We start from the raw sequence: 7,032 nt of genomic DNA, 5'->3' as shown, positions 1-7,032 counted from the left end.
CCCCACTCCCATCCCCATCCCCATCCCCATCCCCATCCCTGCCCCCTTGCTCCCCACCCCCCTATGGCAACAGCACCTCCAGTCCCTACCATTCCCCCTTTGCCATGAGCAAAAAATGTACATTTCCAAATGAAAGAGTTTCTAAGGGCACATTCTGTTTTAAAAGAAAATAGAGTTCATGCTGTTAGTCTGTTTTTGTTTTGTATATTTGTTTTGTCTGTCTTTTTTTTGTTTTCGTCAATTGTTTCTTGTTATGTTGTTTATTTTGGCACTTCAAGTCTGGTCCATGTCTTCATTTTTTCTCTTCATGTCGTCAAGTCGTAGATGTTGTTCAGATTCCTTTCTGTTTCCGTTCATACTATGCCTTTTCAGTGTTCCCATTTATGCCTTCCGTCATAGTTCAGACCGAGATTGTCAGAAGACGTGCGTATAAGAACCAACTACTACCAGAGATGATATCAGAACCAGCTGAATTGGCCGTGACATCAGACTGAACTAAATTGGACAAGAACCTTTAGACACCAGGGAAAGGACCAGGACCTAGATAGAGAAATCCAGAGACAACCAGAAAGGAATCATCCTGTGGTTTGACAATTTTAGAAGTGCACACGGAGCCACGCTCAGCCTTGTGAGGTTCACACTAAACTGTCACTTTCATATCATGTCTGTAGAGTAGCTTCCGTAGTCCTCAGGGATTTAATTTATTAACTCATGTATGTCCATGTCTGTTCTTAAAATGAAAAAAAGAGAGAAATGTTTTATCTGATAGACCACACTATTTATGTTCTCTGCATGCACTTTCTTTCCCCCACTCATTCAAGCTGTGCGCACATAAAGTAGCTTTTGAGTGTACAGTTATGTCTTGGATATACTTATAAACAAGTACTGACAAAGAATGTGGAATTGCACTATTTTTAGTTATGGCCCCAATACCTCGAACTTTCCACGCAGAGACCTTGACGTTTTGCAAATGTTAAGTCCACATACAGTAAATTCACAGATAATTATGACGTGAGTAGATACTAGATACTCTTCTCCTTGCTGACAGGTCGGCAAAGCCTTAAACCTATGCCAGCTTGATGCTACTCTGCTATTCCTTTGGCATATTGCTGAATTAGGTTGACACCACAGTTACACAAACACTCTTTTACAGGCTTAACAGATTCTGATTATTATAATAATGAAGTAGACAGTAATGCTATTTTTTACAGAAGAGCTCTGTGCAGTAGTAAGTTATTTGCTTTGTCATGCATAGTATGTCACTATCGACATTTGCACCATCATGACATTTTTCCCCTTGTGGGATATATGTATTCTACATATATGTATCTCTCATCTTGCATCTTAGCTCTTGGACTATCGAGTAGCATGATTCACCAGTGCCCAGATTCTTCTAGAACCATATTACAAATGTTGGTAACACTTTACTTGACGCCGGTGTCATAAGCATGTCATTACAGTGTCATAATAGTGTCATGACACAGTCATAGATAAGTCATAAACATTATGTCCATGTCATAAACATTTTATGATTGTTGGTCTTAAGTGACATTCGGTGATGGCAAAGACTTTGCCATCACCGAATGTCACTTAAGGCCAACAGTCATAAAATGCTTATGACATGGACATAATGTTTATGACACATGCATGACACTATTATGACACTATTACGACACTGTAATGACATGCTTATGACACCGGCGTCAAGTAAAGTGTTACCCAAATGTTACATATCTAAAAACACCTGACTGTAGCACAAGGGTCATACAGCTTCAACAGAAATGTCAGTCCTTTTATAGATCCGTAAAAGGATGATGTGTTTAATATGTGCAGCAATAAGATTTTAATACGAGAGGATGTACTGTATAAATGTAGCCTGGGTATGATATGTTTACATGCACATGTACTGTACTGTATGTGCATATATGCCCATGTCTTAAATAAACCACAAAAGTCTTTGAAACATTCCGTGTTGTCCATTCTGTCTGTGCAAAATGTGGAAAGTAGGACAGTTGCGTACATTGCAATTGTTTTTGCTGTTTTTTATGCAGTTACACTGTTGTTTGTTTTTAAGGGGCCTGCACCTGTTCAAGCATGGATGAAAGGTTTTGATGAACTCTTTAGCCTGGACAGAATGTTTTAGGGAGATCAGAAAAAAAAACAATTATATAAAACTGTGGAATCATCCAAGAGATCATCCATCCCAGTGGGAGGAAGAACTCCCAAAAAAAAAAAAAAAAAAGGGGAGGGAGGCTTTAGCCTTGAGCCAGCTGTGAGCTGTCGTGGTGACACGGTGACCTCCTAAGCGAGTTGGCCGGATCGGCTTTACGGGAGGCCCGGCCATATTCCGCCCCCGGGTGGCCTCAAGAGGCAAGGTCACCTGGCTAGAGCCTATATCTCTCACAAGTGTTGGGGAGCAGGAGGGACAGAGAGAGAGACAGAGCGATGCTAATGTAATGAGAGAGAGAGAGGGGAGAAATAAAGGTAGATGTAGAGAGAGAGAGAGAGAGAGAGAAGGATGTGAATACTGGCATGTCCTTGTGCCACATCCGCCTTTTGCCCTACATCTGTGTATATATGTAGGTGTGTGTGTTCATGCATGCCCATGTGTGCATGCTTCTCTGTGTGTGTGTGTGTGTGTGTGTGTGTGTGTGTGTGTGTTCATGTGTGCATTGATGCATGCACATACATTTGTATGCTTGTCTATTTATATGTGTACAGTATGTGTGTCTGAGTGTGTGTGTGTATACGCCTCATGCACGTGTACATGTAGAATGCTATGTGTATTTTTTCTGTCCCTCTCATCTCATCTGTTCGGGGGTGGGGGGGAGGCAGATTGGCCACATTCCCATGTCCCGTTGTCCCAGTGCTCTCCTCAAATATAATCTCATCACAGAGCTCTCAGACAGATGGTTGCGTGCATGCACGAGGGAATGTTTATGGTGGCGGTGGGGGGTGGTAGAGGTGGTGGTGGTGGGGAAACTGATTTTAGTAAGTGGTAGTTGGTTGGAGTACTCATGGCCAAGGTGCAGTAACTGGAGGAAAGGTCAGTCTGCCTCTGCACGCGTGCTCATTGGCTGCCCTTCATGCCCATGCAAAATAGGACGGACCGAGGGGTCCAATCGTCATCTTGAAGCGGGAAATGAGAGTGTGTGACCGTCAAACCAGGGCCGTGTTGACAAATATACACGTGTAAAGCAACAAAAGTCGCTGTGGACAAAGTCCGGCTCTCAGTCAAGATGCCCCGTGTCATGTGTCCGGCTACTGTAAACCTGACTCTGAGATTCTTAGAAACGGAATCATGCAAATACCACTGTTGAGAATTATTGCTAGTGGTGTAGTTTCCCAGAGCGTGTATACTGTACATGAAGTACTACACAAGGCATGCAGATCAGATGCAAATGTATAATCCTCATGCTTATTGTTTATCTCCATGATTTGAAATTGGGCCCAGCTGTGAAATGAAATGCCCATTGTCGAAAACTAGGTTAATTCACCTCACGTTAACCGTAAGGGATTGTGAAGTGGGGTGGGGTGGGGTGAGGTGACGTGGTTGTATGTGGGTGGACCTAATCGCTTTGGCCTCATGGCTAAACACCAACCAATTACCACAAATAAGGCAAAAGGTACCTTTCTATAGAACACCCTCCCTGCAGTACCATTCAAAGGTTGTCCAAGTCATCACTTTGCACCAATGCACTGTTAATGAACATCCTCATGGGCACCATAAAAACATCCTGACTGTGTTGTCATACAGCCCCCTCAATGCTCAATGTGTCCCCCCTCCCCCTTTTATTAAAAGCAGGGTTGCCAGGTGAGACTGATGATTTCCAGCTCAAGAAAATGCAAAAAAAAATGTCTGGAAGCAATAAATCCCGCCCAATTTGAACTAAATTCTGTTGATTTCTATGGCCATAATTTGACAGAAAAACCCGCCCATATACCATTTTTACCCACAGATGGCCATCCTAGGCAGCCCAATTGGGCAGGAAACTGCCCAATCTGGCAACACTTACTACAAGGCCAGCGGGAAAGCAAGCACTGTATGAAGGCGGTAACTTCAGAGCACTTGTCTTCTCTTATTCAGCTCATCTTCAGCTGTGCGGCCTTAAAATAGATGTGATGAGGCTTCGCCAGGGGGCCATGAGGTCAGGGGAGAACTGTCCTGAGATCCCCTCCCTCCCTGTCCTCAGACATAGCCAGAAAGCTGAGGCCTCCCAATGCCTTCCACCTTCCACCTTCCAATGCATCAGCAAAAAATAAAGAAATTACTTAATATGAAACACACACACACACGCACGCACACGCACACGCACACACACACACTGAGTAAATACTTGCTCCCACTTGCTACCTTGCGTTGCCTAGGCAACCAGTCAGCAGATATATACGTACAGTGTGTCTCCGAGGACACAGGCTGAGTGGGTCTGGCCTAAGATGGAGATGGAGATGGAGGGAGAGAGATACTGTAATGGCTCCCTCACTGTACTGTGCATCCACCGTACTCCACCGTAGATCCGCACTGCAGATTGGTTTAAAGATCCAGTTTCAGCTGTGGAAATGTGCTATGACAAAATGCACCTTGACAAGAACACTATTCTGCGGCTTGTTCCATATGCCTTTGTAATTGAAGGTTAATCAGCGTACATTGGCTGTGTGTGTGTGTGTGTGTGTGTGTGTGTGTGTGTGTGTGTGTGTGTGTGTGTGTGTGTGTGTGTGTGTGTGTGTGTGTGTGTGTGTGTGTGTGTGTGTGTGTGTGTGTGGTTGCCATGACCTCCCCCTCACGATGGCAGCTTTTGTTGTATGATGGATGATGTGTTTTTTGCACAGATTGCTAAGGAGGTGGAACACGGTGGCGTGGTGTGCAGCCTTACACAGCGAGGTGAGCAAGAGTGCCACGCATGCATGCCTCGGTCTGAGGAGAGTGCCACTACGTTGCAGTGCGGATGACAGATCTGGCTCTGGATATCTCCCACGCATCGCACAGCCCCCTGGCAGATGTGGAGGAAGGCCAGACAAAGGAACCGACAGAGCCCTCACAGCTGGGCCAATGGATGCCACTGCCTCTGCCGACTGTCCACCAACCAACCACTCAACTTGACTGCATGCCAAATAGCACCATTGAGGAATTCAGGCGATGATGTGCTGCGTTTCTGGTGCTATGTTAGAGACAAAGGATGCTTTATATAAATAAAAGAATCATTACTTTGTCCAATACAGCTGGAGCTAGTTTTCTGTGCACATGCATCCTTCGGATGTTATGATAGATTAAAAATAATGTTTTAATTAAGTTTCATGACGCATTTTTGTGTATCATATTTTTATAGAAGAGTAAACATTGCACAATGTATAACACAAGTAAACTCTAGTCTTCTCCCTCCCTCTCTCTCTCTCTCTCTCTCTCTGTCTCCCAAGAATCACATGGCCTGCTGAGTGCAGCAGTCATCTCATTCTAAGCTTGGAAAAGCGGAGAGGTCTTGTGCGGAAATGTCTGATCCTAGCACTTTTTTTTCACCAGTCATCAGCTAAACATATTTCAGGCGGAACGTGAAGAGGCTCAACAATAGGATTGTGCTGTATCTGAGGCACAGCTCTACTGTTCCACAGGGGTAAGACCGACACGTGCGGTCAGGCTTTTGTATTTTTCCACAGGCATAAAACACAGGCAGGCAGACAGACAGACACCTGGATATGAAGAGCTCTTTTCCAAAATGAGATATAACCATTTTATAGAATGAGGAAATTGACATTTTTGTATTGCACATTCCATTGAATTGCATTACAACATGCATTTTATAGAGGTTTAAAAAGTATGTTCTCAAAACATTTGAATGGCAAGAATTCACACATAGATGATAAGACTCCTTAGCAGTCCATTCCAATATTAAAATGCAAAAAGTAAAAAATGGTGGATATAGCGTTTTGGAAAAGAGCTGTTCATATATTGCTGTGTGCAGATCAGAATGCGATTGAGGGGGGGATGGGAAAGTAGGGTAGTTGACTGGCAGGTAGGGATATACATCAGGCGAGACAGCTGCTGCAGTGTCATGCGAAAAAATAAAAAATACTCCCTTTGAAAATGGCAGGTGATGTGATTGGTAACATGGCAGAAGAGAAGAAGACTAGAAGACTAGGCTATGAAAGAGAGAACACTAATGCAGTTAATAATGTCATTTCCAATAAACATGGAAAGATACAAACCCCAACTCCGATGAAGTTGGGACGTTTGGTAAACAGTGAATAAAATCAAAATGCTATCATTTTCAAAACATTCAATCTATTCATTAGATGGAGAATAGTGAAAAGACAACATATTAAGTGTTAAAACTGAGAAAAAATATTGTTTTGGGGGACATATGTACTCATTTCTAATTTGATAAATCCAACACGTCTCAAAAGAGTTGGGACGGGGACAATAAATGGCAGCAAATGTCGAGGAAGACTAAAAACAAAACAAAAGACAACACTTAACAGTTAAATACATTAACCGATGAGATGATTTTATATAAAAAAACAGTGTTAATTCCTATCTTGGACATGATTTCACCAGCTTAAATGGTGGGTGTATTCCTTGTCTTGTTTTGCAATGTTTTCCTTTCTGTAGTGCTTACAGTGTGACAGGTCTTGACCAAAAACCCACCATTTTGTCACCTGCTGGTCCTTATGATGGAGCCAAACTGTTAAAACATAGTAGAGAATGCAATTTGACCTTACTATGTGGCAGTAATCGAAGATCTCCCTTCAAAATATAATGCATGAGTGGATTTTCATGCTGTTTAAAACCCATTGATACCATTCAGCACTGTATTTAACTCTACAGATGAGTGAGAACATCTTAACCAATGCACTACTGCACCCGCATGCCATCATGGAGGCTGACTTTTGAAGCTAGCACTAACACAAGTTGGATGGTCCATTTTTACTGTAGCACAGGATGTGCAATGCTCTATTATTGTTAAAAAGAATGGACTTCTACAACTTCTGCTGACTTCTGTAAGCAAAGGACAGTTTCCCATGTCTTCTGGGTCTATT

Source organism: Engraulis encrasicolus, chromosome 16, assembly GCF_034702125.1.
Source record: "Engraulis encrasicolus isolate BLACKSEA-1 chromosome 16, IST_EnEncr_1.0, whole genome shotgun sequence".
Taxonomy (NCBI): Eukaryota; Metazoa; Chordata; class Actinopteri; order Clupeiformes; family Engraulidae; genus Engraulis; species Engraulis encrasicolus.
This window is presented reverse-complemented; position numbering follows the sequence as displayed.